Source organism: Myxine glutinosa, chromosome 9 (genome assembly GCF_964187855.1).
Source record: "Myxine glutinosa chromosome 9, kmMyxGlut1.1, whole genome shotgun sequence".
Classification (NCBI taxonomy): Eukaryota; Metazoa; Chordata; class Myxini; order Myxiniformes; family Myxinidae; genus Myxine; species Myxine glutinosa.
In genome coordinates this window covers 46,514,491-46,531,696 of record NC_136269.1, presented here as the reverse complement: position 1 = coordinate 46,531,696, position 17,206 = coordinate 46,514,491, and positions in this window count along the sequence as shown.

The following is a 17,206-nucleotide window of genomic DNA, read 5'->3' as shown; positions in this document are numbered from 1 at the left end:
AGTGTTGAAAAACCACTTTTCGCACTTGTGTTGGTGTTGAAAAACCGCTTTTCGCACTTGTGTTGGTGCAGGAAACCACTTTTGCACTTGTATTAGTGTGGAAAAAACACTTTTTGCACTTGTGATAGTGTTGAAAAACCACTTTTCGCACTTGTGTTAGTGTTGAAAAATCACTTTTCGCACTTGTGTTGATGCAGGAAACCACTTTTGCACTTGTATTAGTGTGGAAAAAACACTTTTTGCACTTGTGATAGTGTTGAAAAACCATTTGTCGCACTTGTGTTAGTGTTGAAAAACCACTTTTCGCACTTGTGTTAGTGTTGAAAAACCACTTTTCGCACTTGTGTTGGTGCAGGAAACCACTTTTGCACTTGTATTAGTGTGGAAAAAACACTTTTTGCACTTGTGATAGTGTTGAAAAACCACTTTTCGCACTTGTGTTAGTGTTGAAAAATCACTTTTCGCACTTGTGTTGGTGCAGGAAACCACTTTTGCACTTGTATTAGTGTGGAAAAAACACTTTTTGCACTTGTGATAGTGTTGAAAAACCATTTGTCGCACTTGTGTTAGTGTTGAAAAACCACTTTTCGCACTTGTGTTAGTGTTGAAAAACTACTTTTCGCATTTGTGTTGGTGCAGGAAACCACTTTTGCACTTGTATTAGTGTGGAAAAAACACTTTTCGCACTTGTGTTAGTGTTGAAAAACCACTTTTCGCACTTGTGTTAGTGTTGAAAAACCACTTTTCGCACTTGTGTTGGTGCAGGAAACCACTTTTGCACTTGTATTAGTGTGGAAAAAACACTTTTAGCACTTGTGTTAGTGTTGAAAAACCACTTTTCGCACTTGTGTTAGTGTTGAAAAACCACTTTTCGCACTTGTGTTAGTGTTGAAAAACCACTTTTCGCACTTGTGTTGGTGCAGGAAACCACTTTTGCACTTGTATTAGTGTGGAAAAAACACTTTTTGCACTTGTGATAGTGTTGAAAAACCACTTTTTGCACTTGTGTTAGTGTTGAAAAACCACTTTTCGCACATGTGTTGGTGCAGGAAACCACTTTTGCACTTGTATTAGTGTGGAAAAAACACTTTTTGCACTTGTGATAGTGTTGAAAAACCACATTTCGCACTTGTGTTAGTGTTGAAAAACCACTTTTCGCACTTGTGTTGGTGCAGGAAACCACTTTTACACTTGTATTAGTGTGGAAAAAACACTTTTTGCACTTGTGATAGTGTTGAAAAACCACATTTCGCACTTGTGTTAGTATTGAAAAACCACTTTTCGCACTTGTGTTGGTGCAGGAAACCACTTTTGCACTTGTATTAGTGTGGAAAAAAACACTTTTCGCACTTGTGTTAGTGTTGAAAAACCACTTTTTGCACTTGTGTTAGTGTTGAAAAACCACTTTTCGCACTTGTGTTAGTGTTGAAAAACCACTTTTCGGACTTGTGTTGGTGCAGGAAACCACTTTTGCACTTGTATTAGTGTCGAAAAAACACTTTTTACACTTGTGATAGTGTTGAAAAACCACTTTTCGCACTTGTGTTGGTGTTGAAAAACCGCTTTTCGCACTTGTGTTGGTGCAGAAAACCACTTTTGCACTTGTATTAGTGTGGAAAAACCACTTTTCACACTTGTGTTAGTGTTGAAAAACCACTTTTCGCACTTGTGTTAGTGTTGAAAAACCACTTTTCGCACTTGTGTTGGTGCAGAAAACCACTTTTGCACTTGTATTAGTGTGGAAAAACCACTTTTCGCACTTGTGTTAGTGTTGAAAAACCACTTTTCGCACTTGTGTTAGTGTTGAAAACCACTTTTTGCACTTGTGTTGGTGCAGGAAACCACTTTTGCACTTGTATTAATGTGGAAAAACCACTTTTCGCACTTGTGTTAGTGTTGAAAAACCACTTTTCGCACTTGTGTTAGTGTTGAAAAACCACTTTTCGCACTTGTGTTGGTGCAGGAAACCACTTTTGCACTTGTATTAGTGTGGCAAAACCACTTTTCGCACTTGTGTTAGTGTTGAAAAACCACTTTTCGCACTTGTGTCAGTGTTGAAAAACCACTTTTCGCACTTGTGTTGGTGCAGGAAACCACTTTTGCACTTGTATTAGTGTGGAAAAAACACTTTTCGCACTTGTGAAAGTGTTGAAAACCCACTTTTAGCACTTGTGTTAGTGTTGAAAATCCACTTTTCACACTTGTGTTGGTGCAGGAAACCACTTTTGCACTTGTATTAGTGTGGAAAAAACACTTTTTGCACTTGTGATAGTGTTGAAAAACCACTTTTCGCACTTGTGTTAGTGTTGAAAAACCACTTTTCGCACATGTGTTAGTGAAGGAAACCACTTTTGCACTTGTGTTAGTGTTGAAAAACCACTTTTCACACTTGTGTTAGTGTTGAAAAACCACTTTTCGCTCTTGTGTTAGTGTTGAAAAACCACTTTTTTCACTTGTTTTGGTGCAGCAAACCACTTTTGCACTTGTATTAGTGTGGAAAAAACACTTTTCGCACTTGTGTTAGTGTTGAAAAACCACTTTTCGCACTTGTGTTAGTGTTGAAAAACCACTTTTCGTACTTGTGTTAGAGTTGAAAAACCACTTTTCGCACTTGTGTTGGTGCAGGAAACCACTTTTGCACTTGTATTAGTGTGGAAAAAACACTTTTCGCACTTGTGTTAGTGTTTAAAACCCACTTTTCGCACTTGCGTTAGTGTTGAAAATCCACTTTTCGCACTTGTGTTGGTGCAGGAAACCACTTTTGCACTTGTATTAGTGTGGAAAAAACACTTTTTGCACTTGTGATAGTGTTGAAAAACCACTTTTCGCACTTGTGTTAGTGTTGAAAAACCACTTTTTTCACTTGTGTTGGTGCAGGAAACCACTTTTGCACTTGTATTAGTGTGGAAAAAACACTTTTAGCACTTGTGTTAGTGTTGAAAAACCACTTTTCGCACTTGTGTTAGTGTTGAAAAACCACTTTTCGCACTTGCGTTAGTGTTGAAAACCCACTTTTCGCACTTGTGTTAGTGTTGAAAAACCACTTTTCGCACTTGTGTTGGTGCAGGAAACCACTTTTGCACTTGTATTAGTGTGGAAAAAACACTTTTAGCACTTGTGTTAGTGTTGAAAAACCACTTTTCGCACTTGTGTTAGTGTTGAAAAACCACTTTTCGCACTTGTGTTAGTGTTGAAAAACCACTTTTCGCACTTGTGTTGGTGCAGGAAACCACTTTTGCACTTGTATTAGTGTGGAAAAAACACTTTTTGCACTTGTGATAGTGTTGAAAAACCACTTTTTGCACTTGTGTTAGTGTTGAAAAACCACTTTTCGCACATGTGTCGGTGCAGGAAACCACTTTTGCACTTGTATTAGTGTGGAAAAAACAATTTTTGCACTTGTGATAGTGTTGAAAAACCACATTTCGCACTTGTGTTAGTGTTGAAAAACCACTTTTCGCACTTGTGTTGGTGCAGGAAACCACTTTTGCACTTGTATTAGTGTGGAAAAACCACTTTTTGCACTTGTGTTAGTGTTGAAAAACCACTTTTCGCACTTGTGTTAGTGTTGAAAAACCACTTTTCGCACTTGTGTTGGTGCAGGAAACCACTTTTGCACTTGTATTAGTGTGGAAAAACCACTTTTTGCACTTGTGTTAGTGTTGAAAAACCACTTTTCGCACTTGTGTTGGTGCAGGAAACCACTTTTGCACTTGTATTAGTGTGGAAAAACCACTTTTTGCACTTGTGTTGGTGTTGAAAAACCGCTTTTCGCACTTGTGTTGGTGCAGGAAACCACTTTTGCACTTGTATTAGTGTGGAAAAAACACTTTTTGCACTTGTGATAGTGTTGAAAAACCACTTTTCGCACTTGTGTTAGTGTTGAAAAATCACTTTTCGCACTTGTGTTGATGCAGGAAACCACTTTTGCACTTGTATTAGTGTGGAAAAAACACTTTTTGCACTTGTGATAGTGTTGAAAAACCATTTGTCGCACTTGTGTTAGTGTTGAAAAACCACTTTTCGCACTTGTGTTAGTGTTGAAAAACTACTTTTCGCATTTGTGTTGGTGCAGGAAACCACTTTTGCACTTGTATTAGTGTGGAAAAAACACTTTTCGCACTTGTGTTAGTGTTGAAAAACCACTTTTCGCACTTGTGTTAGTGAAGGAAACCACATTTGCACTTGCGTTAGTGTTGAAAAACCAATTTTCGCACTTGTGTTAGTGTTGAAAAACCACTTTTCGCACTTGTGTTGGTGCAGGAAACCACTTTTGCACTTGTATTAGTGTGGAAAAACCACTTTTCACACTTGTGTTAGTGTTGAAAAACCACTTTTCGCACTTGTGTTAGTGTTGAAAATCCACTTTTCGCACTTGTGTTGGTGCAGGAAACCACTTTTGCACTTGTATTAGTGTGGAAAAAACACTTTTTGCACTTGTGATAGTGTTGAAAAACCACTTTTCGCACTTGTGTTAGTGTTGAAAAACCACTTTTCGCACATGTGTTAGTGAAGGAAACCACTTTTGCACTTGTGTTAGTGTTGAAAAACCACTTTTCACACTTGTGTTAGTGTTGAAAAACCACTTTTCGCACTTGTGTTAGTGTTGAAAAACCACTTTTTTCACTTGTTTTGGTGCAGCAAACCACTTTTGCACTTGTATTAGTGTGGAAAAAACACTTTTCGCACTTGTGTTAGTGTTGAAAAACCACTTTTCGCACTTGTGTTAGTGTTGAAAAACCACTTTTCGCACTTGTGTTAGAGTTGAAAAACCACTTTTCGCACTTGTGTTGGTGCAGGAAACCACTTTTGCACTTGTATTAGTGTGGAAAAAACACTTTTCGCACTTGTGTTAGTGTTTAAAACCCACTTTTCGCACTTGCGTTAGTGTTGAAAATCCACTTTTCGCACTTGTGTTGGTGCAGGAAACCACTTTTACACTTGTATTAGTGTGGAAAAAACACTTTTTGCACTTGTGATAGTGTTGAAAAACCACTTTTCGCACTTGTGTTAGTGTTGAAAAACCACTTTTTTCACTTGTGTTGGTGCAGGAAACCACTTTTGCACTTGTATTAGTGTGGAAAAAACACTTTTAGCACTTGTGTTAGTGTTGAAAAACCACTTTTCGCACTTGTGTTAGTGTTGAAAAACCACTTTTCGCACTTGCGTTAGTGTTGAAAACCCACTTTTCGCACTTGTGTTAGTGTTGAAAAACAACTTTTCGCACTTGTGTTGGTGCAGGAAACCACTTTTGCACTTGTATTAGTGTGGAAAAAACACTTTTAGCACTTGTGTTAGTGTTGAAAAACCACTTTTCGCACTTGTGTTAGTGTTGAAAAACCACTTTTCGCACTTGTGTTAGTGTTGAAAAACCACTTTTCGCACTTGTGTTGGTGCAGGAAACCACTTTTGCACTTGTATTAGTGTGGAAAAAACACTTTTTGCACTTGTGATAGTGTTGAAAAACCACTTTTTGCACTTGTGTTAGTGTTGAAAAACCACTTTTCGCACATGTGTTGGTGCAGGAAACCACTTTTGCACTTGTATTAGTGTGGAAAAAACACTTTTTGCACTTGTGATAGTGTTGAAAAACCACATTTCGCACTTGTGTTAGTGTTGAAAAACCACTTTTCACACTTGTGTTGGTGCAGGAAACCACTTTTGCACTTGTATTAGTGTGGAAAAACCACTTTTTGCACTTGTGTTAGTGTTGAAAAACCACTTTTCGCACTTGTGTTAGTGTTGAAAAACCACTTTTCGCACTTGTGTTGGTGCAGGAAACCACTTTTGCACTTGTATTAGTGTGGAAAAACCACTTTTTGCACTTGTGTTAGTGTTGAAAAACCACTTTTCGCACTTGTGTTGGTGCAGGAAACCACTTTTGCACTTGTATTAGTGTGGAAAAACCACTTTTTGCACTTGTGTTGGTGTTGAAAAACCGCTTTTCGCACTTGTGTTGGTGCAGGAAACCACTTTTGCACTTGTATTAGTGTGGAAAAAACACTTTTTGCACTTGTGATAGTGTTGAAAAACCACTTTTCGCACTTGTGTTAGTGTTGAAAAATCACTTTTCGCACTTGTGTTGATGCAGGAAACCACTTTTGCACTTGTATTAGTGTGGAAAAAACACTTTTTGCACTTGTGATAGTGTTGAAAAACCATTTGTCGCACTTGTGTTAGTGTTGAAAAACCACTTTTCGCACTTGTGTTAGTGTTGAAAAACCACTTTTCGCACTTGTGTTGGTGCAGGAAACCACTTTTGCACTTGTATTAGTGTGGAAAAAACACTTTTTGCACTTGTGATAGTGTTGAAAAATGACTTTTCGCACTTGTGTTAGTGTTGAAAAATCACTTTTCGCACTTGTGTTGGTGCAGGAAACCACTTTTGCACTTGTATTAGTGTGGAAAAAACACTTTTTGCACTTGTGATAGTGTTGAAAAACCATTTGTCGCACTTGTGTTAGTGTTGAAAAACCACTTTTCGCACTTGTGTTAGTGTTGAAAAACTACTTTTCGCATTTGTGTTGGTGCAGGAAACCACTTTTGCACTTGTATTAGTGTGGAAAAAACACTTTTCGCACTTGTGTTAGTGTTGAAAAACCACTTTTCGCACTTGTGTTAGTGAAGGAAACCACATTTGCACTTGCGTTAGTGTTGAAAAACCAATTTTCGCACTTGTGTTAGTGTTGAAAAACCACTTTTCGCACTTGTGTTGGTGCAGGAAACCACTTTTGCACTTGTATTAGTGTGGAAAAACCACTTTTCACACTTGTGTTAGTGTTGAAAAACCACTTTTCGCACTTGTGTTAGTGTTGAAAAACCACTTTTCGCACTTGTGTTGGTGCAGGAAACAACTTTTGCACTTGTATTAGTGTGGAAAAAACACTTTTCGCACTTGTGTTAGTGTTTAAAACCCACTTTTCGCACTTGTGTTAGTGTTGAAAATCCACTTTACGCACTTGTGTTGGTGCAGGAAACCACTTTTGCACTTGTATTAGTGTGGAAAAAACACTTTTTGCACTTGTGATAGTGTTGAAAAACCACTTTTCGCACTTGTGTTAGTGTTGAAAAACCACTTTTTTCACTTGTGTTGGTGCAGGAAACCACTTTTGCACTTGTATTAGTGTGGAAAAAACACTTTTAGCACTTGTGTTAGTGTTGAAAAACCACTTTTCGCACTTGTGTTAGTGTTGAAAAACCACTTTTCGCACTTGCGTTAGTGTTGAAAACCCACTTTTCGCACTTGTGTTAGTGTTGAAAAACCACTTTTCGCACTTGTGTTGGTGCAGGAAACCACTTTTGCACTTGTATTAGTGTGGAAAAAACACTTTTAGCACTTGTGTTAGTGTTGAAAAACCACTTTTCGCACTTGTGTTAGTGTTGAAAAACCACTTTTCGCACTTGTGTTGGTGCAGGAAACCACTTTTGCACTTGTATTAGTGTGGAAAAAACACTTTTTGCACTTGTGATAGTGTTGAAAAACCACTTTTTGCACTTGTGTTAGTGTTGAAAAACCACTTTTCGCACATGTGTTGGTGCAGGAAACCACTTTTGCACTTGTATTAGTGTGGAAAAAACACTTTTTGCACTTGTGATAGTGTTGAAAAACCACATTTCGCACTTGTGTTAGTGTTGAAAAACCACTTTTTGCACTTGTGTTGGTGCAGGAAACCACTTTTGCACTTGTATTAGTGTGGAAAAACCACTTTTTGCACTTGTGTTAGTGTTGAAAAACCACTTTTCGCACTTGTGTTAGTGTTGAAAAACCACTTTTCGCACTTGTGTTGGTGTTGAAAAACCGCTTTTCGCACTTGTGTTGGTGCAGGAAACCACTTTTGCACTTGTATTAGTGTGGAAAAAACACTTTTTGCACTTGTGATAGTGTTGAAAAACCACTTTTCGCACTTGTGTTAGTGTTGAAAAATCACTTTTCGCACTTGTGTTGATGCAGGAAACCACTTTTGCACTTGTATTAGTGTGGAAAAAACACTTTTTGCACTTGTGATAGTGTTGAAAAACCATTTGTCGCACTTGTGTTAGTGTTGAAAAACCACTTTTCGCACTTGTGTTAGTGTTGAAAAACCACTTTTCGCACTTGTGTTGGTGCAGGAAACCACTTTTGCACTTGTATTAGTGTGGAAAAAACACTTTTTGCACTTGTGATAGTGTTGAAAAACCACTTTTCGCACTTGTGTTAGTGTTGAAAAATCACTTTTCGCACTTGTGTTGGTGCAGGAAACCACTTTTGCACTTGTATTAGTGTGGAAAAAACACTTTTTGCACTTGTGATAGTGTTGAAAAACCATTTGTCGCACTTGTGTTAGTGTTGAAAAACCACTTTTCGCACTTGTGTTAGTGTTGAAAAACTACTTTTCGCATTTGTGTTGGTGCAGGAAACCACTTTTGCACTTGTATTAGTGTTGAAAAACTACTTTTCGCATTTGTGTTGGTGCAGGAAACCACTTTTGCACTTGTATTAGTGTGGAAAAAACACTTTTCGCACTTGTGAGTGTTGAAAAACCACTTTTCGCACTTGTGTTAGTGTTGAAAAACCACTTTTCGCACTTGTGTTGGTGCAGGAAACCACTTTTGCACTTGTATTAGTGTGGAAAAAACACTTTTAGCACTTGTGTTAGTGTTGAAAAACCACTTTTCGCACTTGTGTTAGTGTTGAAAAACCACTTTTCGCACTTGTGTTAGTGTTGAAAAACCACTTTTCGCACTTGTGTTGGTGCAGGAAACCACTTTTGCACTTGTATTAGTGTGGAAAAAACACTTTTTGCACTTGTGATAGTGTTGAAAAACCACTTTTTGCACTTGTGTTAGTGTTGAAAAACCACTTTTCGCACATGTGTTGGTGCAGGAAACCACTTTTGCACTTGTATTAGTGTGGAAAAAACACTTTTTGCACTTGTGATAGTGTTGAAAAACCACATTTCGCACTTGTGTTAGTGTTGAAAAACCACTTTTCGCACTTGTGTTGGTGCAGGAAACCACTTTTGCACTTGTATTAGTGTGGAAAAACCACTTTTTGCACTTGTGTTAGTGTTGAAAAACCACTTTTCGCACTTGTGTTAGTGTTGAAAAACCACTTTTCGCACTTGTGTTGGTGTTGAAAAACCACTTTTCGCACTTGTGTTGGTGCAGGAAACCACTTTTGCACTTGTATTAGTGTGGAAAAAACACTTTTTGCACTTGTGATAGTGTTGAAAAACCACTTTTCGCACTTGTGTTAGTGTTGAAAAATCACTTTTCGCACTTGTGTTGATGCAGGAAACCACTTTTGCACTTGTATTAGTGTGGAAAAAACACTTTTTGCACTTGTGATAGTGTTGAAAAACCATTTGTCGCACTTGTGTTAGTGTTGAAAAACCACTTTTCGCACTTGTGTTAGTGTTGAAAAACCACTTTTCGCACTTGTGTTGGTGCAGGAAACCACTTTTGCACTTGTATTAGTGTGGAAAAAACACTTTTTGCACTTGTGATAGTGTTGAAAAACCACTTTTCGCACTTGTGTTAGTGTTGAAAAATCACTTTTCGCACTTGTGTTGGTGCAGGAAACCACTTTTGCACTTGTATTAGTGTGGAAAAAACACTTTTTGCACTTGTGATAGTGTTGAAAAACCATTTGTCGCACTTGTGTTAGTGTTGAAAAACCACTTTTCGCACTTGTGTTAGTGTTGAAAAACTACTTTTCGCATTTGTGTTGGTGCAGGAAACCACTTTTGCACTTGTATTAGTGTGGAAAAAACACTTTTCGCACTTGTGTTAGTGTTGAAAAACCACTTTTCGCACTTGTGTTAGTGAAGGAAACCATATTTGCACTTGCGTTAGTGTTGAAAAACAATTTTCGCACTTGTGTTAGTGTTGAAAAACCACTTTTCGCACTTGTGTTGGTGCAGGAAACCACTTTTGCACTTGTATTAGTGTGGAAAAACCACTTTTCACACTTGTGTTAGTGTTGAAAAACCACTTTTCGCACTTGTGTTAGTGTTGAAAAACCACTTTTCGCACTTGTGTTGGTGCAGAAAACCACTTTTGCACTTGTATTAGTGTGGAAAAACCACTTTTCGCACTTGTGTTAGTGTTGAAAAACCACTTTTCGCACTTGTGTTAGTGTTGAAAACCACTTTTTGCACTTGTGTTGGTGCAGGAAACCACTTTTGCACTTGTATTAATGTGGAAAAACCACTTTTCGCACTTGTGTTAGTGTTGAAAAACCACTTTTTGCACTTGTGTTAGTGTTGAAAAACCACTTTTCGCACTTGTGTTGGTGCAGGAAACCACTTTTGCACTTGTATTAGTGTGGCAAAACCACTTTTCGCACTTGTGTTAGTGTTGAAAAACCACTTTTCGCACTTGTGTCAGTGTTGAAAAACCACTTTTCGCACTTGTGTTGGTGCAGGAAACCACTTTTGCACTTGTATTAGTGTGGAAAAAACACTTTTCGCACTTGTGAAAGTGTTGAAAACCCACTTTTCGCACTTGTGTTAGTGTTGAAAATCCACTTTTCGCACTTGTGTTGGTGCAGGAAACCACTTTTGCACTTGTATTAGTGTGGAAAAAACACTTTTTGCACTTGTGATAGTGTTGAAAAACCACTTTTCGCACTTGTGTTAGTGTTGAAAAACCACTTTTCGCACATGTGTTAGTGAAGGAAACCACTTTTGCACTTGTGTTAGTGTTGAAAAACCACTTTTCACACTTGTGTTAGTGTTGAAAAACCACTTTTCGCACTTGTGTTAGTGTTGAAAAACCACTTTTTTCACTTGTTTTGGTGCAGGAAACCACTTTTGCACTTGTATTAGTGTGGAAAAAACACTTTTCGCACTTGTGTTAGTGTTGAAAAACCACTTTTCGCACTTGTGTTAGTGTTGAAAAACCACTTTTCGCACTTGTGTTAGAGTTGAAAAACCACTTTTCGCACTTGTGTTGGTGCAGGAAACCACTTTTGCACTTGTATTAGTGTGGAAAAAACACTTTTCGCACTTGTGTTAGTGTTTAAAACCCACTTTTCGCACTTGTGTTAGTGTTGAAAATCCACTTTTCGCACTTGTGTTGGTGCAGGAAACCACTTTTGCACTTGTATTAGTGTGGAAAAAACACTTTTTGCACTTGTGATAGTGTTGAAAAACCACTTTTCGCACTTGTGTTAGTGTTGAAAAACCACTTTTTTCACTTGTGTTGGTGCAGGAAACCACTTTTGCACTTGTATTAGTGTGGAAAAAACACTTTTAGCACTTGTGTTAGTGTTGAAAAACCACTTTTCGCACTTGTGTTAGTGTTGAAAAACCACTTTTCGCACTTGCGTTAGTGTTGAAAACCCACTTTTCGCACTTGTGTTAGTGTTGAAAAACCACTTTTCGCACTTGTGTTGGTGCAGGAAACCACTTTTGCACTTGTATTAGTGTGGAAAAAACACTTTTCGCACTTGCGTTAGTGTTGAAAACCCACTTTTCGCACTTGTGTTAGTGTTGAAAAACCACTTTTCGCACTTGTGTTGGTGCAGGAAACCACTTTTGCACTTGTATTAGTGTGGAAAAAACACTTTTAGCACTTGTGTTAGTGTTGAAAAACCACTTTTCGCACTTGTGTTAGTGTTGAAAAACCACTTTTCGCACTTGTGTTAGTGTTGAAAAACCACTTTTCGCACTTGTGTTGGTGCAGGAAACCACTTTTGCACTTGTATTAGTGTGGAAAAAACACTTTTTGCACTTGTGATAGTGTTGAAAAACCACTTTTTGCACTTGTGTTAGTGTTGAAAAACCACTTTTCGCACATGTGTTGGTGCAGGAAACCACTTTTGCACTTGTATTAGTGTGGAAAAAACACTTTTTGCACTTGTGATAGTGTTGAAAAACCACATTTCGCACTTGTGTTAGTGTTGAAAAACCACTTTTCGCACTTGTGTTGGTGCAGGAAACCACTTTTGCACTTGTATTAGTGTGGAAAAACCACTTTTTGCACCTGTGTTAGTGTTGAAAAACCACTTTTCGCACTTGTGTTAGTGTTGAAAAACCACTTTTCGCACTTGTGTTGGTGTTGAAAAACCGCTTTTCGCACTTGTGTTGGTGCAGGAAACCACTTTTGCACTTGTATTAGTGTGGAAAAAACACTTTTTGCACTTGTGATAGTGTTGAAAAACCACTTTTCGCACTTGTGTTAGTGTTGAAAAATCACTTTTCGCACTTGTGTTGATGCAGGAAACCACTTTTGCACTTGTATTAGTGTGGAAAAAACACTTTTTGCACTTGTGATAGTGTTGAAAAACCATTTGTCGCACTTGTGTTAGTGTTGAAAAACCACTTTTCGCACTTGTGTTAGTGTTGAAAAACCACTTTTCGCACTTGTGTTGGTGCAGGAAACCACTTTTGCACTTGTATTAGTGTGGAAAAAACACTTTTCGCACTTGTGTTAGTGTTGAAAAACCACTTTTCGCACATGTGTTGGTGCAGGAAACCACTTTTGCACTTGTATTAGTGTGGAAAAAACACTTTTCGCACTTGTGTTAGTGTTGAAAAACCACTTTTCGCACTTGTGTTAGTGTTGAAAAACCACTTTTCGCACTTGTGTTAGAGTTGAAAAACCACTTTTCGCACTTGTGTTGGTGCAGGAAACCACTTTTGCACTTGTATTAGTGTGGAAAAAACACTTTTCGCACTTGTGTTAGTGTTTAAAACCCACTTTTCGCACTTGCGTTAGTGTTGAAAATCCACTTTTCGCACTTGTGTTGGTGCAGGAAACCACTTTTGCACTTGTATTAGTGTGGAAAAAACACTTTTTGCACTTGTGATAGTGTTGAAAAACCACTTTTCGCACTTGTGTTAGTGTTGAAAAACCACTTTTTTCACTTGTGTTGGTGCAGGAAACCACTTTTGCACTTGTATTAGTGTGGAAAAAACACTTGTAGCACTTGTGTTAGTGTTGAAAAACCACTTTTCGCACTTGTGTTAGTGTTGAAAAACCACTTTTCGCACTTGCGTTAGTGTTGAAAACCCACTTTTCGCACTTGTGTTAGTGTTGAAAAACCACTTTTCGCACTTGTGTTGGTGCAGGAAACCACTTTTGCACTTGTATTAGTGTGGAAAAAACACTTTTAGCACTTGTGTTAGTGTTGAAAAACCACTTTTCGCACTTGTGTTAGTGTTGAAAAACCACTTTTCGCACTTGTGTTAGTGTTGAAAAACCACTTTTCGCACTTGTGTTGGTGCAGGAAACCACTTTTGCACTTGTATTAGTGTGGAAAAAACACTTTTTGCACTTGTGATAGTGTTGAACAACCACTTTTTGCACTTGTGTTAGTGTTGAAAAACCACTTTTCGCACATGTGTTGGTGCAGGAAACCACTTTTGCACTTGTATTAGTGTGGAAAAAACACTTTTTGCACTTGTGATAGTGTTGAAAAACCACATTTCGCACTTGTGTTAGTGTTGAAAAACCACTTTTCGCACTTGTGTTGGTGCAGGAAACCACTTTTGCACTTGTATTAGTGTGGAAAAACCACTTTTTGCACTTGTGTTAGTGTTGAAAAACCACTTTTCGCACTTGTGTTAGTGTTGAAAAACCACTTTTCGCACTTGTGTTGGTGCAGGAAACCACTTTTGCACTTGTATTAGTGTGGAAAAACCACTTTTTGCACTTGTGTTAGTGTTGAAAAACCACTTTTCGCACTTGTGTTGGTGCAGGAAACCACTTTTGCACTTGTATTAGTGTGGAAAAACCACTTTTTGCACTTGTGTTGGTGTTGAAAAACCGCTTTTCGCACTTGTGTTGGTGCAGGAAACCACTTTTGCACTTGTATTAGTGTGGAAAAAACACTTTTTGCACTTGTGATAGTGTTGAAAAACCACTTTTCGCACTTGTGTTAGTGTTGAAAAATCACTTTTCGCACTTGTGTTGATGCAGGAAACCACTTTTGCACTTGTATTAGTGTGGAAAAAACACTTTTTGCACTTGTGATAGTGTTGAAAAACCATTTGTCGCACTTGTGTTAGTGTTGAAAAACCACTTTTCGCACTTGTGTTGGTGCAGGAAACCACTTTTGCACTTGTATTAGTGTGGAAAAAACACTTTTTGCACTTGTGATAGTGTTGAAAAACCACTTTTCGCACTTGTGTTAGTGTTGAAAAATCACTTTTCGCACTTGTGTTGATGCAGGAAACCACTTTTGCACTTGTATTAGTGTGGAAAAAACACTTTTTGCACTTGTGATAGTGTTGAAAAACCACTTTTCGCACTTGTGTTAGTGTTGAAAAATCACTTTTCGCACTTGTGTTGATGCAGGAAACCACTTTTGCACTTGTATTAGTGTGGAAAAAACACTTTTTGCACTTGTGATAGTGTTGAAAAACCACTTTTCGCACTTGTGTTGGTGCAGGAAACCACTTTTGCACTTGTATTAGTGTGGAAAAAACACTTTTTGCACTTGTGATAGTGTTGAAAAACCACTTTTCGCACTTGTGTTAGTGTTGAAAAATCACTTTTCGCACTTGTGTTGGTGCAGGAAACCACTTTTGCACTTGTATTAGTGTGGAAAAAACACTTTTTGCACTTGTGATAGTGTTGAAAAACCATTTGTCGCACTTGTGTTAGTGTTGAAAAACCACTTTTCGCACTTGTGTTAGTGTTGAAAAACTACTTTTCGCATTTGTGTTGGTGCAGGAAACCACTTTTGCACTTGTATTAGTGTGGAAAAAACACTTTTCGCACTTGTGTTAGTGTTGAAAAACCACTTTTCGCACTTGTGTTAGTGAAGGAAACCATATTTGCACTTGCGTTAGTGTTGAAAAACCAATTTTCGCACTTGTGTTAGTGTTGAAAAACCACTTTTCGCACTTGTGTTGGTGCAGGAAACCACTTTTGCACTTGTATTAGTGTGGAAAAACCACTTTTCACACTTGTGTTAGTGTTGAAAAATGACTTTTCGCACTTGTGTTAGTGTTGAAAAACCACTTTTCGCACTTGTGTTGGTGCAGAAAACCACTTTTGCACTTGTATTAGTGTGGAAAAACCACTTTTCACACTTGTGTTAGTGTTGAAAAACCACTTTTCGCACTTGTGTTAGTGTTGAAAACCACTTTTTGCACTTGTGTTGGTGCAGGAAACCACTTTTGCCCTTGTATTAATGTGGAAAAACCACTTTTCGCACTTGTGTTAGTGTTGAAAAACCACTTTTTGCACTTGTGTTAGTGTTGAAAAACCACTTTTCGCACTTGTGTTGGTGCAGGAAACCACTTTTGCACTTGTATTAGTGTGGCAAAACCACTTTTCGCACTTGTGTTAGTGTTGAAAAACCACTTTTCGCACTTGTGTCAGTGTTGAAAAACCACTTTTCGCACTTGTGTTGGTGCAGGAAACCACTTTTGCACTTGTATTAGTGTGGAAAAAACACTTTTCGCACTTGTGAAAGTGTTGAAAACCCACTTTTCGCACTTGTGTTAGTGTTGAAAATCCACTTTTCGCACTTGTGTTGGTGCAGGAAACCACTTTTGCACTTGTATTAGTGTGGAAAAAACACTTTTCGCACTTGTGTTAGTGTTGAAAAACCACTTTTCGCACTTGTGTTAGTGTTGAAAAACCACTTTTCGCACTTGTGTTAGAGTTGAAAAACCACTTTTCGCACTTGTGTTGGTGCAGGAAACCACTTTTGCACTTGTATTAGTGTGGAAAAAACACTTTTCGCACTTGTGTTAGTGTTTAAAACCCACTTTTCGCACTTGTGTTAGTGTTGAAAATCCACTTTTCGCACTTGTGTTGGTGCAGGAAACCACTTTTGCACTTGTATTAGTGTGGAAAAAACACTTTTTGCACTTGTGATAGTGTTGAAAAACCACTTTTCGCACTTGTGTTAGTGTTGAAAAACCACTTTTTTCACTTGTGTTGGTGCAGGAAACCACTTTTGCACTTGTATTAGTGTGGAAAAAACACTTTTAGCACTTGTGTTAGTGTTGAAAAACCACTTTTCGCACTTGTGTTAGTGTTGAAAAACCACTTTTCGCACTTGCGTTAGTGTTGAAAACCCACTTTTCGCACTTGTGTTAGTGTTGAAAAACCACTTTTCGCACTTGTGTTGGTGCAGGAAACCACTTTTGCACTTGTATTAGTGTGGAAAAAACACTTTTCGCACTTGCGTTAGTGTTGAAAACCCACTTTTCGCACTTGTGTTAGTGTTGAAAAACCACTTTTCGCACTTGTGTTGGTGCAGGAAACCACTTTTGCACTTGTATTAGTGTGGAAAAAACACTTTTAGCACTTGTGTTAGTGTTGAAAAACCACTTTTCGCACTTGTGTTAGTGTTGAAAAACCACTTTTCGCACTTGTGTTAGTGTTGAAAAACCACTTTTCGCACTTGTGTTGGTGCAGGAAACCACTTTTGCACTTGTATTAGTGTGGAAAAAACACTTTTTGCACTTGTGATAGTGTTGAAAAACCACTTTTTGCACTTGTGTTAGTGTTGAAAAACCACTTTTCGCACATGTGTTGGTGCAGGAAACCACTTTTGCACTTGTATTAGTGTGGAAAAAACACTTTTTGCACTTGTGATAGTGTTGAAAAACCACATTTCGCACTTGTGTTAGTGTTGAAAAACCACTTTTCGCACTTGTGTTGGTGCAGGAAACCACTTTTGCACTTGTATTAGTGTGGAAAAACCACTTTTTGCACCTGTGTTAGTGTTGAAAAACCACTTTTCGCACTTGTGTTAGTGTTGAAAAACCACTTTTCGCACTTGTGTTGGTGTTGAAAAACCGCTTTTCGCACTTGTGTTGGTGCAGGAAACCACTTTTGCACTTGTATTAGTGTGGAAAAAACACTTTTTGCACTTGTGATAGTGTTGAAAAACCACTTTTCGCACTTGTGTTAGTGTTGAAAAATCACTTTTCGCACTTGTGTTGATGCAGGAAACCACTTTTGCACTTGTATTAGTGTGGAAAAAACACTTTTTGCACTTGTGATAGTGTTGAAAAACCATTTGTCGCACTTGTGTTAGTGTTGAAAAACCACTTTTCGCACTTGTGTTAGTGTTGAAAAACCACTTTTCGCACTTGTGTTGGTGCAGGAAACCACTTTTGCACTTGTATTAGTGTGGAAAAAACACTTTTCGCACTTGTGTTAGTGTTGAAAAACCACTTTTCGCACATGTGTTGGTGCAGGAAACCACTTTTGCACTTGTATTAGTGTGGAAAAAACACTTTTCGCACTTGTGTTA